Below are 12036 nucleotides of genomic sequence, written 5' to 3'. Positions count from 1 at the left end.
GCGACACGGGTTGTCAGTTCGAGACCTAAGTTGTCAATCAAGCCCACGAGGGGTAGAGCGCTGACAAATGCTTGTGCCTCTCAGCCTCCCGCCTGCGAATAGTGCTTGGAATGGCTGCTTAATTAGCTTCGAATGGCTTTTCCTTCCAGCTCAAACAATCTGTCACTACCATGTGGTAAAAAGAGCCCTGCGTAAAACAAAAGAGGGAAAAGCTAGTAGGGGCTAAATATCAGTTTGATTTTTTTTTTCTATGTATGCAAGTCGCATTACCACAAAACAAAACATTTATTCCACTCAAAGGCTGGTTCATCGTAGCCAACTGTTTCTGTCTTTATTTGTTTTCACCAAATAGGGGTATAATCTGATATGTTTAATAATCCTCTGGTGTTATTTTTTTTTTAATCACTGAAAAAAAAAGAAATATATATATATATATATATATATATATATATATATATATATATATATATATATATATATATATATATATATATATATATATATATATATATATTACACATGGAAGGTGGATGTGGTGTTAAACTGGAGCTTCTGTCTAATTGGACACATTTAAGATGTTTGCTCTCAGAGACTTCAGGGTCATTTCAATACAAAAGATCTGGGGAAAAGCCATCCATTGTTGTATTAAACTGTAAACTTTGGTCCATCCCATTTGGGAGGGTTATTGGCTGGAACAAATGTCAGGAGTGGAACCAAGGAGGGAGCATGGAGTCAAAAAGACAGAAATCACTGACACATTACTTACTGCTTTAACACTTGAAGAACTGTGCATCATCTTGTTGCAACCCAGGCTCATTGGAAATTCGTGACTCTGCCTACATTTTTGCAACACCCGAAATATGTAGCCTACCTCCAGGTACGTTACCTGCACATTTTAAGTGAAACGTCCACCGGAGGCGCTAAGTGGTAATATTTTTTCTCCATTCCAGATGGGCAACATGACATCATGACTTCACGTAAACATATACGCGCCAACCTGATCTCACAGAATGAATATTTATAGCCTAATTTTATATTTTGGAGCAGCTAACTCCACTCCTACCCTAAACCAACTCTCAACAATATAAATCACGTAACAGGCAAATAAATGTACAGTCACATGTATTTATTGCAAAAACTGACCAAAAAACTGTATAAAAGTATTAACTCATGTTGCATTTTAGGTCTTCTGAAGTCATGCGATATCAGAGTTGATCTTAATGTTTTAGTCGTTGAAATGATGATCGCGCTCCTTTGCGAACAGAACACACACACGCACTCGTTCATTCTTATTTCTAATTCCAATGATACACAGAGCAAGTGTAGAATGACACGATCGGTCACTAGACACACGAGAGCCAATGGCATTTTACAATCAATGCGGACGTAGTGATGCAATCGGTCACGAGACACACGAGAGCCAATACTGTGGCTGTGTGTGTGTGTGTGTGATGGGTATAGGTTTAGGGGCTGTGTGTGTGTGTGTGTGATGGGTAGGTTTAGGGACTGTGTGTGTGTGTGTGTGTGTGTGTGTGTGTGTGTGTGTGTGTGTGTGTGTGTGTGTGTGTGTGTGTGTGTGTGTGTGTGTGTGTGATGGGTATAGGTTTAGGGGCTGTGTGTGTGTGTGTGTGTGTGTGTGTGTGATGGGTAGGTTTAGGGGCAGTGTGTGTGTGATGGGTAGGTTTAGGGGCAGTGTGTGTGCGTGTGATGGGTAGGTTTAGGGGCTGTGTGGGTGTGTGTGTGTGTGTGTGATGGGTAGGTTTAGGGGCTGTGTGTGTGTGTGTGATGGGTAGGTTTAGGAGTAGAGGTAGGGGCAGTGTAGGGGGGTAGAATGTAACGGTGTTGATAAACACGCTAAAAAGCGATTATGCTTCTTGATAACACGCCAAAATGGCATACGAATTGGCGTGTCATACATACGCCATTTCATGAGATCAGTCTGGGAATGGAGAAAAAATATTACCACTTAGCGCCTCCAGTGGACGTTTCACCCAAAAAGTGCAGGTAAACATACCAGAAGGTACATATTTCAGGTGTTTCAAAAATGTAGGCAGAGTCACGTATTTCCAATGAGCCTGGGTTGTCTTTTTGTCAGTGCACAAATGAAATTTTCTTTTCTCCTGGAATTACAGAAATGTTCAAAACATTAAATTGGGTTAATGGCAGACATCCTTTTATGAAGAGTAAGCTATTTCAAGCTACTTGTGTACCGCTGGTGCGCGCAGAGGTTTGCTCAGTGACCCCTCACAAAAAAAGTTCTATATAATACAACAAAAGTGAGAGTCAATGAGTTTTCAACCCATAGACAAGGGCTAACAAAGCCCTGTCAAGTCTGTTTTGACGACCATAGTAACATCTGGAGATGACAGACTGCACCCCACCCCTCTTTTCAATTTACTGGCTATAAAACCAAGTATTTGTCATATACCTGAAACATGTGTTGCTATCTAAAGGATCGAACTGATTTAGCCGCAATCATGGAGAGGAAATACACAACGGATTCACATCCAAGTGCCTGTTCATTCGCATTTTGCTCTGACAAACACGTTGTATTTTCATGCTAATATATTTCCAAATGATAGCTGGCAAGGTTATTCTCAGTATGTGAGAAATTCTTCTTTCTCATTCTCTGCCTGCCTGTTTTTTTCATCCACACTTTGCTTGATTTCCCTGGTAGTGGAGCAGAAAACTAGGTTCGACTCTGCATGGCGTGCATGCATTGTGGGGCGCCTCTGTCTCTGGATTATTGACGTGCTTTCATACGTGGGATTGGGGCCTGAAAAGAGACATTCCTTCTTACAATAGCTTCAGTGTGCAGCGCTAGGCTGAATGGGCCATGGTGTATCAGAGTGACTTGTCAGGCTGTAATCAATGCAAACAGGATGAAAGGCCTTATCAAAAGAGACAAATGCAGACATGAGCACTGTCGCCAAATGAAAACAAGAGTAAGAAAGATGGAGGCTTTGGCAGTTGGCCCCAGCCTGTTGTATGTGGAGTGCGTGTGCGTGCGTACTTGCGTGAGAGAGAGAGAGAGAGAGAGAGAGAGAGAGAGAGAGAGAGAGAGAGAGAGAGAGAGAGAGAGAGAGAGAGAGCATCAACTGAGCCAATGAGCACTTAGAAATTCAGCTTCTGTTCCAGTAAAAATAATATCTTCCGAACAGGAGCCATGGCATAACCCTGCTGACTCACACACCGCTCGAAGAAATAGCATATATTAGATGCTAATGTGCAGGTAATGGATGATATATATGCATATAAAAGGACTTGGTGCTTGTGGATCTGTGACCGTTAATCCAAGACTTTGATTTGGGAGCTGCCAGAGATGATGGGTAAAGAAAAGCTTCTCTTTAGGGATTCGCCTCCCAATCCAATCTGCATCTGTACTGATGGATTCCCTATAATCTCACCATAAAGAAGAAAGGGATTCCACACAGGAACCTGTGGCACATAAGCCTGTTGAGAACTCAGCTGGCTGTCACAGTGTGTGCGAGTGTGTATAAGCCTGTTTTGAGCACAGCTGAGTGTGTGTGTGTGTGTGTGTGTGTGTGTGTGTGTGTGTGTGTGTGTGTGTGTGTGTGTGTGTGTGTGTGTGTGTGTGTTTGGAGAGGGTGTTATATGTTCATAAGCCTGTTTGGGACACAGCTGCCTATCACAGCTATTTGAAAAGCTCCGGGGGTAAGCCACTGGGGCATGAGAGCTCTCTTGAAAAAACTTGGCAGCAATACTTTGCTGAGTTTTTCTCCATGTTGTCTAAGGAATCAATAGTGTCCACTCTCAGGTTCAGAGACAGGTTAAGTACACATTTAAAGAGAATCTGGATTATTTTTAGGCTTAAAACATTTATGGGGCCTCTTTGTGTATGTTGGACTCCATAAAAAATGGTGTAATGGAGAACATTTTTCTGCTCTTTCATTGGTTAGTGGAGAAGGAACGCTGTTTTTCCTTTAATTTTAAAGTTATATTATTTTAGTTTTTGTCCTCTGTATTAGTTTTTAAATGCCTCAAGTTGTTTTTTTTTTGTGCAATTGTTTACTTCAGTTGTAGTTATTTTAATACGTCAAGTTAAACTAAATGAAAATGAGAAGTTTTGAACTAGCTGAAATAAAATAAGCTTCATTTTCTTATAATTTATTTCATTTGATTTAACGTTTATTTAAAGTATTTTTTAATGGCTTTAGTTACAGTATAATAGTGCCTGTTTACACCTGGTCATGTATTTTTACTGATCGGATTGTTATCTGATTTTTTTAAACGGTTTCATTTACACTCTTTTCCGAAAAACAAATATAGATCCAATCGCCAATTCCTGTGCTATATGCAAAGTTCACATTAACAAAAACAACAGATATTAGATGCATTTTTATTTATTATCAGCTAATTCCAAGTCGAAGGCCACTATAGGAGAGAGAGTGGCATCAGCACTAGTGAGAACATTTAGGCTGTGTTTACACTGCAAGTCTTAATGCACAGATCCGATTTTTTGACCATGTACGATTTTCATGGCCCGCCCATTTGCATTCCCTTGCATGACTATTATCCGATTATCCGTCTGTGTTTAAATGAATTCCCTGCCTAAGTCATTGTCGGTGATCGCTGTACTACGCATATGGTAGACCATGGGACATAACAATTGGATACGGTCAAAGAATGGGATCTGTGGATTAAGACTTGCAGTGTAAATGCAGCCTCACTATTATGAAGACGATTGTGTGTTGTTGACTTTCTTACTTTCAGCTACTCATCTGTGGCAATGTGTGCTGCAGTGGCACTATATATATGGCTATAACATGATATAGCCTATAACACGCTCTCAGACATACATTTTGGTAGGAGTAAAATGTACATGTGGTTTGAACAACAAGATGCATATACACTTGTCCAGTTTGGTTTGGAATGCATCTCAGACCTAGCCTAGAAATCTAGACGCACCCTAGCAAATCTGATCTGCCATGAGTGTCGTCTAGCAACTCTCAACACCCATCTGAGCTGTAAATGCCAAACTCTGGTCGGGCCAATCACATTGTGTATAGAGTCGGCTTGCTGATTCTAGTAAACACAGAAACTGGCGAACGGCGGTCTTTCGAATCAGCTTTGACCACGACTCTGGAAGACTTGGAGTTAAGCTTTTCTCCAGACCAAACATCTTGATGTGGGTCTGGCTTGTCAGGCTATCTCAGACCACCTCCTGAAGGGGTTTGAGTGATCGGATTTAAAGGGGCATTTACACCATAGTCTTTTCATGATCGGATAGCTATCCAATCAGAGAAACCGCATGAAGTGACCAGGTGTGAACAGGTGTAAACCCTTAACATCCCTTAACAACGTTATTGATTCAATCAACATTCTTAAATAATTCAGCTGAATGATTGATTCAATGACTCGTTTCATTCCTGAATGAATCAATCTTTGAATGAATCAGTGACACATGTTCATTTTTTTTTTTTTTTTGGTAATATGTGTACATTATATTATTCTTTTTAAAAGTAAAATAATAAACACAGTACATATGTGCTTACACGGTTTGAGAGAAAAAGCGAGAGAAACAGAAAGAAGCGAGAGAGCCAGGAGTTCTTCAGAGGGGTGCAGTTATTTTTGGTGATTGAGACAAGTGGATAGGGCTTTAAAAGCAGGTCAACAAAGTGGCCAGGTGCTGCAGGCGGAGTGTGAAAGCTTGGGGGGATGAAAAGTCAAGCACCTCCTCAACACCACCAGTATGTAGTGCCAACCAAGCTATCATCTGACAGAGAGAACAGTGGATGAGAGGAAATATAGCTGGCTTCACACCTACACAGACAAATGCCCAAAGATATACTTGTCCATGCTTACTAGCTGTGGAGTGGGTCTACTGAACACTCTCTCACATGGCACCTCTCATTAAAAACTACCTTTTTACAACTGTTTAATGAAAAACGATATATTTTTCCTAATAAAAAAGACGACAATTCGATCTATGAATGAAGACTGTAAATGTGAGGCTTTAGTTTGTTGTAAACATCTATCCTTTGTTCTCCGCTTCTTTCAGACATTTTGTGAACAATTTGACAAATCACAGTCAAAATTTCCCTGGGGAGGGATACTGTTCTATGAGGAGTTCATGTAACTATTCCCCTATCCTGTGACACACACACACCTGTCTAAATGCAGTATATTGTAGAAGGCCCAGTGTAAAACAAAGGTTATCACCTCAGATTAGGTCTTCTGGGAGACATGCAACAAAGAGCAGTAGTCCAGCCCATCCCTGCCCTGAGGGTCCCATTAGCATGACACAGCTGTGATCATGTTAGCACACCCAATATGCCCATGCAATCAGTTCCCTGCACAACAACAATACTGCAAATAAGCCTTAAAGTGAACCTGCTTTTCTTATTAATAATACTAGGGTTTTTGTTTTTAAATATTTAATTTATAAATGTATTTAAATAGTTACTATTGTTCCCATTTTTTATCAGGGTCAGTGACAAGGTATAGTACTACGAGGTACCACTTCATATACTATATGTATATTTTTATATATAAATTAGTCAAACATAACTTACTCTTCATGACAATTAAGATCAAATTCATTGACAATTATTCATTCCAAATGGTTTTTATGAAAAAAAATAAAACATTTTTTGTTGTTCTGCCCAATGCCCAGAGATCTGTATGGGAATTTACATTTATTTCTAAAATAATTTAGGCTATATTAATCATTTTGAATGGGCCTTTATCTCCTTTTCCCAGCTGTCATTCCCATGAAAAGGCCTCAGATTTTTCACTTAAAATGTGAATCTTTCATTTGTAAAGCTTTCGCAGACTGCCCTTCTTCAGAATTTTCTTTCATCCAGCAGCTGTCTTCTACCTCATATCATTCTTATTGCTCATTATCTCGTGCCCTTATTTTGATCAAATCCTCAATATTCACGGCAAAAGGTGCACATACAGCACCTTGATGTGAAACTCCTGTGGACATCTATCATGCTTTTAACTTCTACAATCCCTTGCTCTCTCCTTCTCTCGACTTCACACAGAGTCTTGTTATCAGCATATCCCTGTAGTCCACTTGACTTAGCGAAGGGCTGGGGAGATGCCCAATGTCTAACTCTATCTAACTCACTAGAGACCGCAGACTATTCTGTCTCTGCAGTTCTTTCCCTTTCTTTATCTATCTCTCAAATAGTAACACATTTCAGAAACTCTTAGACAAACCCCATCAGTATGTAGCCAATCACATCGTGAAACTCAGATAAGGTTAAGTACTCTTTGATAATATTAGTGTGAGTTTGACACGTATGCCGAAGGAGAGAGCTCTCTGTCACGGCCCACAACTCACCACCAGGCTCACATTTCTGCAGGCCTTTTTCATAATGATATTCATAACCTCAGGAATATAGGATATATGAAAAATAAATCGATATCTCTTGCTGATAGTACTATTTTGTTTACTGTACATTCATTTTTACATACTTTTTGACCCTGGATTATTATATGATAGACCTCTAATATGTTTTCAGAGTAACAAAAAACAATTAAGTATACTTACTGAATATCTAATTACAAACACCATTCTAACATCGATGACCTATGAGTTCATATTTCCACAATAATCTTTGAAGGCGATGAAAGAAAATATATTTGGCTTGCTGACCATGATGGAGGATTTGAACACAAAACTCGCCTTCAGCTTCTGGATCCGCCAACCCCAGACTAATTAATGCTCTTTAATTTGAATGCTAATATAATTTGTAATACATAATAAAACTAGAGTTGGGGTGGTGGAGGGATGCCGGAGGACTTGTGACAAGTCTTTACTTCCTCTTTAAGTTATTGTACCTACTCTTAAATACCTACTAAGTCAACTTTGTGGCACTGGAAGCATATATTGAATATATTTGTTTGTTGAATATAAAATACGCTCTTTTTATTTACCAATTAAAATTATTACCTTGTAGGGCCGGTTTTCACGTACATGGTTATTTTTTTAAAATGGAGACATTTCCCTTTGTTTGCGCCCTTTGTTTACACGCAAAAGGAAAATTCGCCTCTGAAAACTCCGTCCAGAGTGGAGATTTTGAAAATCTTCGTTTGCACGTTTGTATGTAAACTGAGACAAACGGGTATTAGGCCAACGTCACAGTATGCGCCAGAGCTCGCACCTATACGTCAAAAGTGCGACCTATGTTTAGGCTACATGTGATCCTGGAAGTGTTCAGAGTAGCAGTCGCATTTATGTTGGTGCAAACCCTTTTCGTGTGTTTGCATTTGCAAATACAGCTGCTCCATTATGTTGAGGAGCAGAGACGAATGAGTGCTCGGAGGTCAGCAATTTTGCAACAACTCCCTCCAACACAAAAAACAAGACTGCGTCACCGCCAGTGCAACCGGGATTCTGATTGGCCTACGTGGGCTTGAGCTTCTCGTTACACCGCCACCTACAGGTTTGGCATGCTCTTGACGGCATATATACATGGTACGTGTGCATGATGTCCATTTTGAAACCGGAGAGGATGAAAATGTCCGTTTATGAAAATAGCCGCCCACATGTAAATGTAGCCATATATTTATTAAAGATCCTTTCATTTTTGTTAATTCACAAAAATATACTTTTATGGTATTAATATTTCACATTTTAATGATTCACACATTTTTTGTTCCTACCACATAAAGCTGCTGTTCGTAACTTTTTTTTGCGTTCCAGATTTACAAAAAATATATAATGTACAACATGAATCCATTTTCCAAACCGTGTTTTTGTCTTACCCTGAATCCTTATGGTAAACTTATAATAAGTGTTTATATTGGAACTATTTCAGGCCGGTCTGGTAGGAACCGCTGTGGAGGAGCACAGTCCCTGCGTGATCCACCATAGACATAAACAGAGAGAAGTAGCTCCGGCTGCAATGTTCTTCCGCTAGAGCGCAAAAAGTTACAGACTGCAGCTTTAATAAAAAAATGACTAAATAATGTACATGCACAAATTCATCATTGTTTACACACCATTGAATTCATTTGCATTTCAAAGTAAAAACAAAATTATCTTTCTTTTCAAAACAGGTTTACCTTTTCTTTGATATATACTGCTCCATCATGTTAAACTGATACGATGTCTTATGAGTCTGCGTGCTGGGATCTGTTTTTTTTCTTCTTCTTTTTTTCTGGAATCTGTTATTATAGCAAGACATTTTCCTCAGGGATCAATTAAGTTCTGTCGTATCCTGTTCTAATTATGCTACAGAGAATTAACATGACCTCTTAGCAGTGAGAAAGACAATTATGAGATTCTTGAAAAACTATTACAGCTCAATGTTCCTTTACTTTTTGCAGTACCTTGAAAATCCTCAGTTCCTTAAAACACACCTATCATTTTTTTTCTAACCTGTACTGGCTGCTTCATAAATGACCATAAACTCAGCTTGAGTGCTTTTAGAAAGCTCAATCTGCCATCTTGACCTAATGAACACTGCTGGAATAAAGCAGCCGTGTTGTATCTAATGCTCAGGTCTTAAGAGGTTTGGGCCCTTCTGTGAGGTGATGGGGTTTCTGGGAATACAAAACGCTGTCTCTGTACTTCTCTGTCAATGCTACTGCTTTATTCCACTCACGTAAAGCTCTGCATTTTCCTCCTTCTTTCCTTTTCCTGCAGAAAGCTTTTAAGTCTGTGTACAGTTTGCCGCCAGCGCTGAAAAGTGATGAGCGTGCCATAACCTGTTGCTTTTAGTGATTACCTTCCATTTGCATTATTTATACAGTAAAATCCTTTCGGTTGCTTTTTAAAGCATTATGTTAACAAGAGGGAAGAGTCACAGCAGCCACGGTTCACTACCACAATAAAGAATTGATCTGAGCAGGATGTGCGGCTTTTAACCTTCCTTTTTAAAGGCTCCATTAATGCACTCCCAGAGAAGAGTGGCACTCCCAGCATGCACTAGTGTTAATGGCACTGTGACAGAGGCCTGGGCGGACAGTCTGGAATGTGCGTCACTGACAGCCTACAACCTACAGGGTGTGAAATCTCGCTCTCTCAAACACACACATACACAAAACTGACTACACACCCACAAACACACACAAATAACTCAACAGCGTGAGGTGGAGTGACTGGTTGCCATCACAAGCTGAGAGAATAGGAAATGGTTTCAAAGGTGAATAGAGGCAAACACCAGATCCAGCAAACAGTCAAAACAAGTAAAGGTAATCATCACAGGCATTGTGTGCAAACCGCAGCTGATGGATTAGAACTGCACACTCACTTTCATTATGAAGAAGGGCGATTAATATCACATTACAGACGTAGCCGGTGTCATCACACAATGGTTATTTGCTAAAGTCAGCCGCAAATATCTGAGGGCATAAGAACAAAGAACAAGATCAGAGGAATGAAATGAATTTATTCACATTTACTGACGCAGGCTGACGTCTGAGGAAAATGTTTTTTCAGTTACAAGTTACAATGCGGATCTGAACTGCAATATTCCCACAAGGGTTATGTGTAATTTAGAATGGATTTGAGAATGCTTTTCAAACTCTAGTTTAATAAGTTTAAAACTAAATTGGTAACACTTTAGAATAATGGTCATTAGTTAACATTAGTTAATGTAACTAACACAAACTAACCATGAGTAGTACATGTGCTACTTTATTAGTTAAACTTTGTTAATGTTAGTTAATAAAAATACCGCTGTTCATGGTTTGTTCATATTAGTTCACTGTGCATTAACTAATGTTAACAAGATTTGAATTAGTAAATGTTGAAATTAATATTAACAAAGATATGCTTTATAAGTGCACTTCATTATTAGGTCATGTTAACTAATGTAGTTAACTAATGACCATTATTCTAAAGTTTTTATGAGAAAAATAATCTGAATAAAAATGTAAGGAAGGTAAAATTGAAAGTAAAAGTAATAAAAAGAATATCATTTTTTAACATGAAAAAGTTTAGGGTGAATGATTTTTTTGAAGATGATGACAAAACCGACAGACCACCCTGATCCTCACAAAATAAGAAAAGAAAAAAATCTATTTGAATATAAAAGTTGAACAAGCACTTCCTTCAAGGCAGAGGGTGTTCAGCTTATGCAGAGGCGCAGAGCAATCAGACAGCCTGTGTCTGCGATTGTGAAAACTAGAGTATCCGCAGGGACGGAGGATAACAATTAAAGAGCGTCTGTCAGAGTCAAGCATCCCCTCTCAGCCTTTTTTCCCATTAATTGGGATGCAGGGAGGCCGAGGGCGGGCAGGTTCAAGAGGCTCCATGTGAATGACAGACCCACTCAGGGGCCTCTTCAGAAACCATCCAGAGCAGATGAGTTTCTGACAAAACGTGATCAACAGCATACGGTAACAGCTGAGGGGTTCCACCACCCCCTCCCCCAGAAAGAGTCCTCTCACACTCACAGTTACAGCAGTTTGCTATCAGTGTTCATTTATGGAGTGATGAGAATGTAATTTAATTTTGATAAAAATATAATTTCCCAAATTAAAAAAAATAGCTCTTTAGATATTCAGCTTTTTCATATCTACACTGTAAAAATTATTGTTGGTTTAACTTAAAAAAGTAAGTAACCTGGTTGCCTTAAAATTGAGTTGATACAATAAAGGAAATTGTTTTAATAAAAAGAAACTCAAAGTATTATTGTATCGGAACCATATAAAAAATGTGATAAATCATGAAAATAGCACAATTTGGCATGTTTCACTGCGTCATCACAAATAAAATGGAAAAAAAAGTTTGCCGATTCTCAATTTTTTAACTTCAATTAACTCAAAATTAAGGCAACCAGGTAACTTATTTCTTAAATAATTTGTTAACAGTGTAGACAGATAGACTGAAAGATGGGTATATAGATACACGGACAGACAGACAGGGAATATTTGAGTTCCTACAGAAAAGTCTTCAATAGCTTTCTATTTATACTTATGTGTACAAAAACATTTCAAAAGAAAAAAAAATGTTATCATTTACTCTTTAAAATGTTTTTGTCTATACATTATAAAAATACAGTTGTAAATAAAACAAAAATTATTGTATTATTGTAAGTTTTTTTTATTTTATAA

The sequence above is a fragment of the Pseudorasbora parva genome, chromosome 1 (assembly GCF_024679245.1).
Source record: "Pseudorasbora parva isolate DD20220531a chromosome 1, ASM2467924v1, whole genome shotgun sequence".
NCBI classification, from domain to species: domain Eukaryota; kingdom Metazoa; phylum Chordata; class Actinopteri; order Cypriniformes; family Gobionidae; genus Pseudorasbora; species Pseudorasbora parva.
Note: the sequence above shows the minus strand (reverse complement) of the source record.